General features: G+C 41.0%; 1 long non-coding RNA gene across 2 annotated transcripts in view; it reads right to left on the reverse strand.

The window, feature by feature from the left end:
- LOC141278184 (uncharacterized) overlaps positions 1–14,813 on the reverse strand; it is a 211,737-nt gene that overhangs the window by 128,083 nt on the left and 68,841 nt on the right. For both annotated transcript variants that reach the window (XR_012330526.1, XR_012330525.1), the window contains exon 2: positions 4,362–4,453. This is a non-coding gene — a long non-coding RNA (uncharacterized lncRNA). The remainder of the gene's footprint in view (positions 1–4,361; positions 4,454–14,813) is intronic.

The raw sequence follows: 14,813 nt of genomic DNA on the forward strand, positions 1-14,813 counted from the left end.
CTCCCTCTTGATCCCTCCACCTGCAAGCAGTGAGCCTGGAGGGACTGAGATCTGAGCTCAGAGCTACCCTAGGCATTTTAGACACATGCCAAACTAGAAAAAGCCCTTTTAGTAACTCAAATCCCAGCTTGGTTATAACTACCTTCACGGCAGGGTCAATCAGGTTAGTAATCTAAACAACGTATCAAGGGAAAAGATAGAAATCATTAGAAAATAGATAATGTAATAATATAAAGACTCATCCATTAAGTTTTAAATACTTATTCTCTATTCAGACCACAGTAATATCTCTCAGATTGAAAAACTATTTATCTTTAGGTTTCTGAGCACAAAATTGCACCTAGAAATCGCATTGCTTTTTACCACAATCTATCTGTATACAGCACTAGAACCTGAAGATTCTAGGTCAGTGTGCTTCCAGACCAGCAGCATCAGTACCATCTGAGAACTTGTTAGAGACACAACATCTTAGGCTCCACTCCAGACTTAAAGAATCAGAAACAGAGGGTGGAGCCCAGCAATCTAAGCCCTCCAGGTGATTATGTGCACGATAATGTTTAAGCAACACTGCTCTAGGTCATGCCCTATATGTATTTACCAGCCTCAGTTGGGAAATGATGTCAATTCAAAGACAAGAGCTACTGTGCTGTGAAGGCAGAAGTTATGATGGCAAATACAGAGCACAAGGGCAACCACTTGCATCTTCCCCATCTATGCCAATAACCACTAATTAATTACTGCATTTTTCACAATGAGCCTTAGTAGCAAGGGCTTTTAGTCAGTTTCCTATTTAGAAATCTGAGAGGAAACAACCTTACCAAAGTCCTGAACTAATGTGGAGTTGGGTAGAGAAGGCTGAAGTAGATTAGAAACTGTAACATGGAAGAATTTGGCAAAGAGTGAGAACCCAATACAGTATCACTGATTCCCCAAGGTTTTGGGTGGCATGGAGGAAATACAGAAGTTCCTATTCCCCAAGCTGAAGAACATATACTGAAAGACTGGTAGATCAAACATGGCCTGGAGTTCAAACAAATAAATCCACAAAGTGTCCATACTTTAAATCCAAAATTAATGGCAAAGTACCAGATGTTAACATGAGGTCCCAAAAGTCCAGGTGGGATCAGCCACATCTGATAGAAACCAATACACGTTGCCTGTGACCAGGTGGGATAAACACAACTCAGCAGAGGTCAGAGAGGATCCTGAGGACAGCTCAGTCCAAGGACCCCTCTCCCAACTGCCATGTTCAAGAAAAATAAGCTTCCCCCTACCAGAAGAGAAGGGAGGAAGGGGAGGTAGAAGGGGGTTTCCTTGAGGAAAGAAATATGGTCCTGATAGGGAGTTTGAACTCTGATATTACCTAGTATTTACTCAAAGAAGACAATTTTAAATTGGGAGATTGGGTCATCTTTGAGACTTGTGAGCTAGACAGCAATCTTAAAACAGTTACAGGAAATAAAGTTTAAATTTGGGGCAAGCATCTGATTTATAACTGTTCATAAAGCTTTCAAAATATATCGATTCAGATTTTTTTTATCCTTAGGTGAGTCCCTTCTGGTTCAGCTAAAACAAGTGGGGGTAGGAGGCAGAAGCAAAGGTTGGCCCAGCCTTGGAGAGTTGACTGGCTCCAGGTTGCAACACGAGGTGCCCTTGTCCCACTTCAGAATGCTTCCCCTTCAGCCCAAAATGTTTCGACAGTTAGTGCCATTTGTTCCAGTCACATCTCACAGCTGGTAACTGGAGAAGGTGAACATGTGCTTCCAATATTCACTTTTCGTAGACTCATTAGGTCAAAGATAGTCTGGCCAAACCCTCTCATTTTACAGATGAGGAAACCAAGGTCAAAGAAGCTAAACTAAATGACTCATGAGCTGTAGACAAGGCTGGACCTGGAATCCAAATTGCTCCACCTCCCTGTCCATTGCTCTTTCTAACACACCAAGCTGTTCATAAACCAGAAGTGATCAATTCCACACATGGTAGCCATATATCAAAACCCAAAGATTCAAAGCACCCATTTATGTTTGCTTCCCTTTTTCCTGCATTTGTTTTGAGAGATGTGAAGAGTTTCCTGATGAAAAGCTATTCTGAGAGAAGCAGAGATGAAGCCTTCATGATCTATGGATGCCAAAGTTAGCTTCTTCACAGTTGTACCAGCACATTTGAGGCTGTGTGGCAGCCAAGCTGTCTTTGGTGTTGTATTAAGAGGTGTAAGTGTCTAGAATTCTGCAATTCAAAAGGACCTTCTGGAATGGCAGCTGCCTCCTCTGAGTCTTTGAAGGACCACCCCGGTTTGACTGAAGGAGAACTTTGCATGTGTCATGGGGCATGAATTTCAAGGAGGGCCAGAATCCAAAGTCTTGACTGGTCCAGGAGAATGTCAACGCATCTCAGACGGGATTTGGTACACATCTTATTTCTTCCATCCCCTAAAGAATTTTGTCTTAATTGGTATGAGAAGTAACATGGAAATCAAAGCAACTACCTGGATAATTTGATCCAAACGCACGTGCTTGCTTTAAGTCTCCTGGAATGACTAGTAGTGAATTGACTCAACTGTGAGTGTTATCTGTTCCTGTGAAATACATCTCATGGGAGCTGTGCCTGGCTCAGGGTTCAGATTTGGAAGCCTACCTGCAACTCACATACAAAGTGACAAGAACCTTGCCAGTCACTCAGAACAAAGGATCTCCCAAACCCCTTCTTTGTCAGAGACACTGAGAGAACCATCTCCTTAAATTGCATTTGCAACACTGATTTTATTGTGGGTTGCTACTTTTATATGTTTTTAAAACTTTCTCTCCATGCATAGGGTCTCCTCCTCCATAATAATAGCTGGAAGAATAACAAACATGGATAATTTTCTCTTTTAATTCTTGGGATATGTGCCTGACTCCTACTGGCTCTAACATGAGGCAATCAAATAAATTCAATAAAGTTTACAGCAAGTCTTGCTTGTTATCTGCTATTAACTATTTAATTTATGATTATTTTTGACATAGAGACAATGTGTATCTAGCTGTGGTATAAACGGTGATTCTAAAGACATCTTTGCTATCAATTAACATGTTCCACCATTTCCAGAACTTGAAGAGTTGTACAATGTTATATCTGTCTAATGGTAAAGTCTGTAGGTATTTCAACATCAAAAGTTCCTCAGCAAATGGTAATACTGCCTTGCTGATGCCTAGCATTTCAATTTCAAATTCTCAGATTGGTCTAAATAAAACTTTCAAACCTTTCTCTCCCCTGACCTATATATTCCTCCTTGTTTTGTAGAAATGAGAAAAAAAATACACACATATGCAGATCTCATCTCCTTCCTTTGTCTCTCCTACTGCTTATGCCTTTACTCTACCCATGTAACGCTGGGTGAGCTAGTTGTCTTTACTCTCATCTTTCTCCAAGGCCTTGGAAGGCAGTTTGAGAAGGTTGATCTGGAGGTCACAGGGAGGCAAGCAGTATACATTTGCTCTAGAGGGCAGATTTCCTAGATACAAGTAACCTCATCTGCTCACTTGGATCATCCTTCCAAAAACACAGTCAAGGTTTTGGATGGGTATTGTGGAGCAGTTGTTAGCTCACAGCCACTAGCAGATGGGCTTCCTGGCACCTTTGTGCCTGGTGGGCTGAGTCCTTGGAAGAGATAGCACCATGAAAGAGAGAAGAGAGAAGAAAAACCATCCTAGGATATCAGCTCCGACCCCCCATGGTGAAGGGTTACATACCACCATCTGCACTGGTGGCAAATAAGCAGGTGCATTTTATATAAAAATACTTTCTACCAGATTTTTCATGGATGACATTATTTGCACAACTGAAGCTTTTAAAAAAATCTCGACTCTGAATGAGTTTTCACACGAGAACCATATACTTACAGAATTTAGAGCTAGGAAGGATCTTGCTCTTATCTAGCTGAGCACTCTCATTTTAGCAAAATGGAAACTAAGTCCCAAAAGTTTAAGTGGTTTCCCCAAGTTCCTAGACTAGAGGAGCCACGGTTAGAACTAACTGAGCCTTATAAGCATAATTCTTTAAAAAAAAACAAACAAAAACAAAACCCATTGTTTTAATTATTTGTAAAGCAATACATGTTGAGAGAGAGGCAGTATTTGATAGCACACAATAGAGGCAGTCTATCATAATGGTGTTAAAAGAAAAGACAACAGGCCCAAATGGAATTGCTTATGCTAAGCCCCACATCACCAAATCAAGACTTAATTATAGTTTCGGCTCCCCCAGAAATGGACTCTTAAACCAGTCAACCAGGAATCACCTGATCAGCACTAGCCAGGTACTCTGAGTGACAGAGCCCTTCTATCCCCTAAAGGAAAGTAACACTGCAATAACCAACTCACTTTTGCCGAGTATAACTTCCTTGTTCCTGCTTCCTTCTCTCATTCTGTACGGCTCTTTGGAGTTTTTGTCTGTCTGCTAGATTGGATGCTACCTGAAACATGAATCATTGAATAAAGCCAATAAGATCCTTTTACTGAAAAGCATCGATAGGCTTTGGGGTAAGCATACCTAATTTCAAGGCTCAGCTCTACTATGCTTTAACCATGTGTCCTTGGGGAACTTACCAGACCTCTCTTACCCTCAGTTTCCTCATCTGTAAACATTTGGCTAATAGTAGCATAGCAGACAGTTAGTAATGTAACCCATCCCTTCCTTATTTGTAACAGAATTCTGATCCTGATGACAAGAGGGGACAATTCCTACTGTCCATAAGGAAGCCTGGGGCAATTCTGATGCATATCAATGCAAATTCCTTATAAATACTTTTAGTGGTAGCAATGTCTGGATGGGGGCTTGAAAATGTTTTTTCTCTGGCTCAAATCTGCTCTCACAACCCGATTTTTTTAAGTTCTCTACCTTCTTTCTCCATATGCTCCAGGGAAGCAACGAAGTTTGAAGGCAATGAAGCCAACCATGGTGGTCCCTTTCTCCTCTCAATGGATGGTTGGCGTAGGCGTGGGCATGTGAAGCAATTGTGTGTACTGTCTTGGGAAGTGTGAGGCTTCTGGGAAAGGTTTACAACAAGAGATACATTGGGAAAGAGACAGGATGTTGCCACTTGTGGATGTGATAGGCAGTCATCTTGGGGCTATGAGGGGAGCTTGCTTAAGGACCACCTGCCATGCTGACAATGGCAGAGCAAAAAGACTGAAATACCAGATCCTGAGGTTTCTGAGTTTATCATCCATGGAGCCATTCTACCATGGAATTTCTTATAATCTAAGGTAATAAAGCTCTGTTGTTTAAGCCAGTCTTGTGTTCCTTATAGCTGAATGCATCCCAACTAGAACAGTAGTTCTTATAAGGTTATTCTGAATAGTAAATGATAAATGCAGTATGGGAACTAGCATATGATCAAGCACAAAGAAAGAAATATTACTTGTCACTATTGTGGTAGTTATTTTTATAGGAGAATATGAAGTGAAAATAAATATCTCCCACACTTCCTCATCCTATTCTCTAGTAATAAAAACTTAATAATGTCTTATGTATCCTTACATCAATTTTCTTTTTTTTGTGGTATGCGGGCCTCTCACTGTTGTGGTCTCCGGACACGCAGGCTCAGCGGCCATGGCTCACGGGCCCAGCCGCTCCGCGGCATGTGGGATCTTCCCAGACCGGGGCACGAACCCGTGTCCCCTGCATCGGCAGGCGGGCTCTCAACCACTGCACCACCAGGGAAGCCCCTTACATCAATTTTAAAAAACAAAAATAAAACACTACGTATACTGTTTTTTCAATTTCAAGAGTTTTCCTAAAAGATACGTTGATGCCCAAAGTAACTTGCTAACCCAGCTGGAAGTTACCTTTAATCCCCAAGAGTGTGTTTCACTGAATAATCTTCCAAAGATTTGGAAATATTGCCTTCTAGCTAAAAACATTCGGTTTTTCAAAAGTTTCCTTTTAAATGTAGAAAAAAAGAAAATTCTTAGAAATGGCAAAGGACATAAAGAACCAGCACAGACTGCCCTTGCGCACATTAAGGGCTAGTTCCTAAGAGCCATGGCCTGACACCCTGACAGGAGATTTTTGTTGGAACCGAGTTTTACAGTATCTGTGGAAGTAGAGCGGCAGTTACGCTATGGGACTGTGTCAATGACTGGATCTGTTTCCAAGGGCATGTCATGCTAAGTCAAAAGACCATCCAGACACATCCTGCAGCTCTTGTCCTCTAAGGACCATATACTGTTCCCTGTGGTAACCACATGGACCACAGAAATTCAACCGAAGTTCAGGAGACCCAAGAGGAAATCACCAAGCAAAGTGGGTGAGAAGAGGCTGAATGTCAGCCAAAATCTCCTCCAGAAATGATGGGCAGTCAGGGAGCATTTCTGACTGATGAATGAGATGCAGAACAACGAGGATCCAAGATCTTTTCAGATCTCTTTCTTCCCTTGGAATTTGTAATAACTATTCCTTCTGAGCTCTATGGGCCACGGAAGCATAAAAATGCTTATCCACTGACAGGAGTAACGGAAGTGATTAAAAATTCCCCAAAAGTTCAGACCTGTCCAGAAACTTCCTGTTTCTAAAATATGGTTGGGGAAGCACTTCTTGACACTTTAATTGGGGGAAAATCTGTTATTTGGGTAGAAACGTGGTGTAGTGTGACTTTGGAGTTAAGCCAAAGGTTCTCACCCCAGCTGCATTTTAGAATCATACAAGAAGGTTTGTTTAAATGCTGACACCAGAACCCTACCCCAGGCTACCAATTAAATCAGGATCTGTGGGACTGGGGTTTAGGCATATGTAAGTAGGTAGGTATTTAAGCATGTGTACATGAGTTTTCTAAGTTTCCCAACTGAGTCCAGGGGTGAGAATTTACTGAGTTAGGCCTGGAATTAAATCCTGGCTCCCCACCTTCTAAACTATGTGACCATAGACACATTATTTCCTCTCTAGGCCTCAGTTTCCTCATTTGTAAAGTGGGGATTACAATAGTATGATAGATTAAATAATGCATGTAAAGGACTTAGCCTAAAACTCGATAGGCCACATCAGGTTCATCCTCTCTATACGGGACTGTCACTGCATCCCCCTGCAGAGTGAGGTCTGCACTAGCAGAAAGAACCAGTAGGTGCAGCAAGTGCTGGGAGAGTTCATTAAGAAAAGAAAGCGCCACTTTCTCTTATCTGGCCCATCTGCTGAGCTTGTGAATTCCTGCAAGAAGGCAAGTGTCTTGAAATTGCCACTTAAAATGAGTGCATTAAAAAGGATTCCACAATGAGGCCAAAAAATCCTTCTCCACCTCTTCTCTCCACTGGCAGTCAAACGGGAAGATGATGAAAAGGCGACCACGCCCTACTGTGGACATTGGCCAACCTGTTACAAACGTTCATAGGCAGTAAACAACCATCGTGTTGACCCCGACACAAAAGATGCAGAAAAGCAAGGACCAGTATTCACCTGACACCAAGCATGACCAGTGAGGCTCCACTGAAAACAGGCCAGGATTTCCATAAGATTACAACTCTGTATGTTGTCGCCACCACTATACTTAGGATCCCTGGAGCTGGGGACTGTATTTTTAAACACTAGCTACCACTTATTGAATGCCTTCCAAGTACTAGGCGTGCATATATATATATAATTTATCTCATTTAATATTTATAATATTTAAGGGAGGCAATGCTATCCCCCACTGTGAAGAGGAGAAACCTAAGGCTTAGGAAGAGGAAAAACTTGCCAAATTCACGTAAATCAAGAGGATGACCAGATTTGAACCCAAGTCTGTGTCTGGCTCTAAAGATTCTATATCTCAGGCCTAAAAAACTGTCTGGCATATGGTACACCTTAATGTTTGATGAACGAAGCAAGTTGTTTTTTCCCAGAAGAAAAGCAAAAGAACTCAATGTCAGCATCAATATCATCTTCATAATCTCTACCAGCCTTCAGTGATTTCTTCTGAACCACAGTCAGGAATAAACCCACCTAAGGGCAGCAGAGGTCTCCCCAAGTTTGCTATGGATTTTTTTAATCAACCTGAAAAAAACTAGGCTTAGTGACTCATAATTTTGTTTGAAACATGAAGGTGAAACTAATACATGTGTACCTGTCTTATCTCCCCAACTTGACTGTAAGCCCCCGAAAACAGAATTAGGCATAATACATCATACATTATCCCATAAGCCTAAGAAGAAATACGTGTCATACTTGAGAAATGCTCAAGGGCTGTCTAAAATCCTACTGTGAACTCGGCCTCCTCTCAACATTTTTATCCATGTGGAATAAAATTAGAATGAACACTCAGGATAGACTAGAAGGGGAGAAGAAGTCACAAATGGCAGCATGAGGTGTGGATGTAAAAGGGCAGAGCAGCCCTTCCTGCCTCTAAGCTGTGATGGTGGTGGAAATCTTAATTAATTCCATGTCTAAATGTCTACTCATCTCTAGCACACCTCACAGACCCCGCACCTTCTCATTTGCTGTCTCCAAAAATACACCTTTGGTTAAGTAAGTTCTACAACAGTGGGAGGGACAGGAAAAGGAAGCAGGCTATAGTCCACGAACACAGACAAACTTGGAAGCATTGGATCACAGGAAATTTAAACTTAAAGCTCCTTAGAAAGTACAGAGTTAAGCCTCTCAGTTTCACAGACAAATGAACTAAGACATCACATCAAGAATTGATGGCCATACAACCAACTAGTGCCAAGGCGAGAACTTGAGCCCTGGCTCCTGGCTCCCAATCCTCTGCTGTTTTGACTTCCTTAGGCTGCCTCTTTAAAGAATCAGTAAGGGAAGAGCCTACAGCCTGCCTGGGAAAAGTCGGGAGGCTGCCCAGAAGTTGGGTTGGTGAGGGCAGTGCGGACAAAGAAGCCAAGCGCAGGCTTGCCTAAGATACTACACAAGTGGGTCCAGTCTGGCCCTCCTGGGGCCATGATTTCCCCTGCACACACAGTCAGAGCAAGGGCCATTCAACGGCTCACTTCAAGCAGAGGTATTTCTGACCATGTGACCTTGGCTTTGTTAGCTACTGCAAGGATGCAGTAAGCTGACCAATCACAGTCACGAAAACCTAAGAATTCAAGTTTTCAGAAATCAAAGGCCTCCTATTTCCATATAATCAGATCTAGAGAGAAAAGAATGGTTTTTGGATTCTGAACTTTTCAAATTGATCAGGAAAAGACATTTATGATGCCAACACACATGTAACTAGTCTTCTTTACAGCCTGATAGCAAGAAAAGGAAAAGAAGACCAGATTACTCATGTGAAAGTGTGAAATTAATAGCTTCATAAACCTGAAAAAAACAATAGCTGCACAGATTATCCAGAAGAAAAGGAAGGTTTTCTTCCTTAAGCCTCAAATACTTAAATCTTTTCGTTATGAAATCATGTTCAATTTAAATTTCTTACGTTGTCCCAGAATAGCCCTCCTTGGCAACCTGTGCCAATCTTGGATGAGTCTTACTTTAACAAATTTCTCTTATTAGCTAACACACGTCTCAAGCTAGTTCAAAGCCAACACTCTCCTCTCTCAAAGAGTGGATGGATAGTAGGTCCTCACCCTCTTCACAGGCACTGTTTCTCATGGTGTGCTGCCTTGCTGATGAGCCATCAGCCTTCTGATAAGCTAGGCCCGAAGGCACCTGAAAACCAAGCATGTGGCCAGAGATGGTTGGCCTGATTTGCTGCTGTAAGTGTGCCTAACTGCTGCTGTTTTGGAGGGGAATGAACATCCAAGATGAAGCCATTGTCAGTACCTGCCTGATCTTGAAAGATCTTGGCCAGCCATGTGTTCTCCTGTTTTTCCAGCAAGACCAGCTCTCATAAATGATCTTGTAATTTTATCTTCTGGCGCCACCGCTGTCAAACTTTGCAGCATGAATCCATTCATGTTGCAAGATCCGTAACACACCCAGTGAAGCTGGCATTGACCCCTGAACCAATCCATCACATGTGAACTTTATGCCTTGGCGTTCAGTTACAGCACACGCACTCAAATCAAATCCTTTTGGCATCTCTTCAGAATCATCCAGTGAAAAGTCAGCTTGTGCAGTGGTCACAAATACCCTAAAGGGGCCCTGTTCCTAGCCCACACAGACCATTCCTACTAGAGTGGAAAGGTAGGGACTGTCCCTCAAATCATGTTCACAGAGGTGTTCTTTAGTTGATAAGAAAGAGCCACATCTGGAAGGAGGGAAGCTGGTTCCTTTAGCTAATGGAATTTTTATAACCTCAAGAGAAGGTAGACTGTTATGGGTCTGAGACCAGACACTTTAAATACTAGACTTTTTCTGTACATACTTTCACTTATGTTCATTTTTGATAGGCACTTTTGTTGTGGTTTGAGTTTAAGCCATGATAAATGATGCTCCTTGTGTTTTTCTTCCCCAGATTACATCAATATTAGGCATTTACTATGTGTGGGGCTTTTTTTGCTCAGAGTTTTAAAAACAAAAATTTATCTTTTGGGATCAGACTCTTGGTCTTTCTAAGCAAGTGCTCTGTCTTTAATGGCACCTCCAAAGGGGCAAAGAGTGTGGGCAGGGAGGGGTGGGGCTGAGGGAAGGGAGGTAGTGCAGGATGACCTTAGAGACAGCATTCTCAGAGAAAGAGCTGGGAACTCAGGGTCTTCATTTCCCTTTAGAGAACCCTATGCTTTTATTGGCCTATCTTGTTTTTATTCAACAACCCTGGTGGTACCATTGATACTGAGCTCCTCCATGTGCCCTCACCTGCCTCTTTACTGTGCACAGAAATAAATGTCATAGGTTTTACAGTCCTATTCAAACTGCCACCAAGCACGGTATGCCTTGTACTGTCATTTATCTTTTGTATGGATGTCCTCCATCTCTGACTAGATTGGGGAGATGAACCAACATTCCCAGTTTCACAGAAGATAGTCCAGTTCTTCTACCTTTCTGAATACTTGTTCTGTAACTCAGAGCCCAGATGCCACTTTTTTTTTAATAGGTCTTTATTTGCGTATAATTGCTTCACGATACTGTGTTAGTTTATGTTGCACAACAAAGCAAATCATCCATATGCATATACGTGTCCCCACCTCCCCTCCCTCTTGAGCCTCCCTCCCCTCCTCCCTATCCCACCCCTCTAGGTCATTGCAAAGCACAGAGCCAATCTCCTTATGCTATGCAGCTGCTTCCCACCAGCCAACTATTCTACATTCAGTAGTGTGTATATGTCGATGCTACTCTCACTTGACTCCGGCTTCGCCCTCCCACCCCATGTCCTCAAGTCCATTCTCTATGTCTACCTCTTTATTCCTGCAACTAGACTCATTAGTACCATTTTCTTTGTTTTTTAGATTCCATATATATGTGTTAGCATATGGTACTTGTTTTTCTCTGACTTAGTCTGTATGAAAGACTCTGGGTCCATCCACCTCACTACAAATAATTTTGTTTCACTTTATGGCTGAGTAATATTCCACTGTATATATGTGCCACATCTTCTTTACCCATTGATCTGTTGCTTTGACATTTAGGTTGGTTCTACGTCCTGGTTATTGTAAATACTGCTGCAGTGAACATTGTGGTACATGACTCTTTTTGAATTATGGTTTTCTCAGGGTATTTGCCCAGTAGTGGGATTGTTCGGTCGTATGTAGTTCTATTTTTAGTTTTTTAAGGAACTTCCATACTGTTTTCCATAGTGGTTGTATCAATTTACATTCCCACCAACAGTGCAGGAGGGTTCCCTTTTCATCACACCCTTTCCAGCATTTGTTTCTAGATTTTTTTCATAATGGCCATTCTGACTGGCATGAGGTGACATCTCCTTGCATTTTTTTTTTTTTTTTTTGGCAGTACACGGGCCTCTCACTGTTGTGGCCTCTCCCATTGCGGAGCACAGGCTCAGGACACGCAGGCTCAGCGGCCACGGCTCACGGGCCCAGCCGCTCCGCGGCATGTGGCATCTTCCTGGACCGGGGCGCGAACCTGTGTCCCCTGCATCGGCAGGCGGACTCTCAACCACTGTGCCACCAGGGAAGCCCCTCCTTGTAGTTTTGATTTGCATTTTTCTAATAATTGTGATGTTGAACATCTTTCCATGTGCCTCTTGGCCATCCATACGTCTTCCTTGGTGAAATGTCTATATACGTCTTCCACCCATTTTTTAACTGGATTGTTTGTTTTTTTTTGATATTGAGTCCATGAGCTGTTTATATATTTTGGAGATTAATCCTCTGTCTGTTGTTTCATTTGCAAATATTTTCTCTCATTCTGAGGGTTGTCTTTTTGTCTTGTTTATGGTCTCCTTTGCTGTGCAAAAGCTTTTAAGTTTCATTAGGTCCCATTTATTTATTTTTGTTTTATTATTCTAGGAGGTGGGTCAAAAAAGATTATTATTACTATTCCATTATTCTAGGAGGTGGGTCAAAAAAGATCTTGCTGTGATTTATGTCAAAGAGTGTTCTTCCTATGTTTTCCTCTAAGAGTTTTAGAGCTTCTGGTTTTACATTTAGGGCTTTAATCCATTTTGAGTTTATTTTTGTGTATAGTGTTAGGGAGTGTTCCAATTTCATTCTTTTACATGTAGCTGTCCAGTTCTCCCAGCACCACTTATTGAAGAGATGTATTTTCTCCATTGTATATCCTTGCGTCCTTTGTTATAGATTAGTTGACCATAGGTGCATGGGTTTATCTCTGGGCTTTCTATCCTGTTCCATTGATATTTCTGTTTTTGTGCCAGTACCAGACTGTCTTAATTACTGTAACTCTGTGGTATAGTTTGAAGTCAGGGAGCCTGATTCCTCCAGCTCTGTTTTTCTTTCTGAAGATTGCTTTGGCTATTTGGGGTCTTTTGTGTTTCCATACGAATTGTAAAAATTTTTGTTCTAATTCTGTGAAGAATGCCATTGGTAGTCTGACAGGGATTGCATTGAATCTGTAGATTGCTTTGGGTAGTATAGTCATTTTCACAACACTAATTCTTCCAATCCAAGAACACGGTATATTTCTCCATCTGTTTATGTCATCTTTGATTTCTTTCATCAGTGTTTTTTAGTTTTCTGAGTACAAGTCTTTTGCCTCCTTAGGCAGGTTTATTCCTAGGTATTTTATTCTTTTTCTTGCAATGGTAAATGGGAGTATTTCCTTAATTTCTCTTTCTGATTTTTCACTGTTGGTGTATAGCAATGCCAGAGATTTCTGTGCATTAATTTTGTATCCTGCAACCTTACCAAATTCATTGATTAGTTCTAGTATTTTTCTGGTGGCATCTTTAGGATTTCCTATGTATAGCATGTCATTAGAAAACAGTGACAGTTTTACTCCTTCTTTTCCAATTTGCATTCCTTTTATTTCTTCTTCTTCTTCTCTGATTGCTGTGGCTAGGACTTCCAAAACTATGTTGAATAAGAGTGGCAAGAGTGGACATCCTTGCCTTTTTCCTGATCCTAGTGGAAATGCTTTCAGTTTTTCACCACTGAGTATGATGCTTGCTGTGGGTCTGCCATACACAGCCTTTATTATGTTGAGGTAGGCTCCCTCTATGCCCATTTTCTGGAGAGTTTTTATCATAAATGGGTGTTGAATTTTTTCAAAAGCTTCTTCTGCATCTATTGAGATGATCATATGGCTTTTATTCCTTAATTTGTTAATGTAGTGTATCACACCGATTGATTTGCATATATTGAAGAATCCTTGCATCCCTGGGATAAATCCCACTTGATCATGGTGTATGATCCTTTTAATGTGCTGTTGGATTCTGTTTGCTCGTATTTTGTTCAGGATTTTTGCATCTATGTTCATCAATGATATTGGTCCATAATTTTCTTTTTTTGTGATATCTTTTTCTGGTTTTGGTATCAGGGTAATGGTGGCTTTGTAGAATGAATTTGGGAGTGTTTCTCCCTCTGCAATTTTTTGGAAGAGTTTGAGAAGGATCAGTGTTAGCTGTTCTCTAAATGTTTGATAGAATTCACCTGTGAAACCATCTGGTCCTGGACTTTTGTTTGTTGAAGGATATTTAATTACGGTTTCAATTTCATTCCTTGTGATAGGTCTGTTTATATTTTCTAATTCTTCCTGGTTCAGCCTTGGAAAATTGTACCTTTCCAAGAATTTGTCCATTTCTCTGTGGTTGTCCATTTTATTGGCATATAGTTGTTTGTAGTAGTCTCTTATAATCCTTTGTATTTTTGCAATGTCAGTTGTGATTTCTCCTTTTTCATTTCTAATTTTAGTGATTCGTGTCCTCTCACTTTTTTTCTTGATGAGTCTGGCTAAGGGTTTATCAATTTTGTTTATCTTCTCAAAGAACCAGCTTTTAGTTTTATTGATCTTTGCTATTGTTTTCTTCATTTCTACTTCATTTATTTCTGCTCTGATCTTTATGATTTCTTTCCTTCTACTGACTTTGGGTTTTCTTTGTTCTTCTTTCTCTAGTTGTTTTAAGTATAGGGTTAGTTTGTTTCCTTGAGATTTTTCTTGAGGTGAGAGTGAATTGCTATAAACTTCCCCCTTAGAACTGCTTTTGCTGCGTCCCATAGGTTTTGGGTCCTCGTGTTTTCATTGTCATTTGTTTCAATGTATTTTTTAATTTCTCCTTTGATTTCTTGCATTTCATGCTTAGAGAAGTTTCTTTAGCATTTGTTGTAAAGCTGGTTTGGTGGTGCTGAATTCTCTTAGCTTTTGCTTATCTGAAAAGCTTTTGACTTCTCCATTGAATCTGAATGAGATCCTTGCTGGGTAGAGTAATCTTCATTGTAGGTTTTTCTCTTTCATCACTTTAAGTATATCCCTTCAGGCCTGCAGAGTTTCCATTGAAAAATCAGCTGATAACCTTATGGGGATTCCTTTGTATGTCATTTTTTGTTTTTCCC

The sequence above is a fragment of the Tursiops truncatus genome, chromosome 3, assembly GCF_011762595.2.
Source record: "Tursiops truncatus isolate mTurTru1 chromosome 3, mTurTru1.mat.Y, whole genome shotgun sequence".
Lineage (NCBI taxonomy): Eukaryota > Metazoa > Chordata > Mammalia > Artiodactyla > Delphinidae > Tursiops > Tursiops truncatus.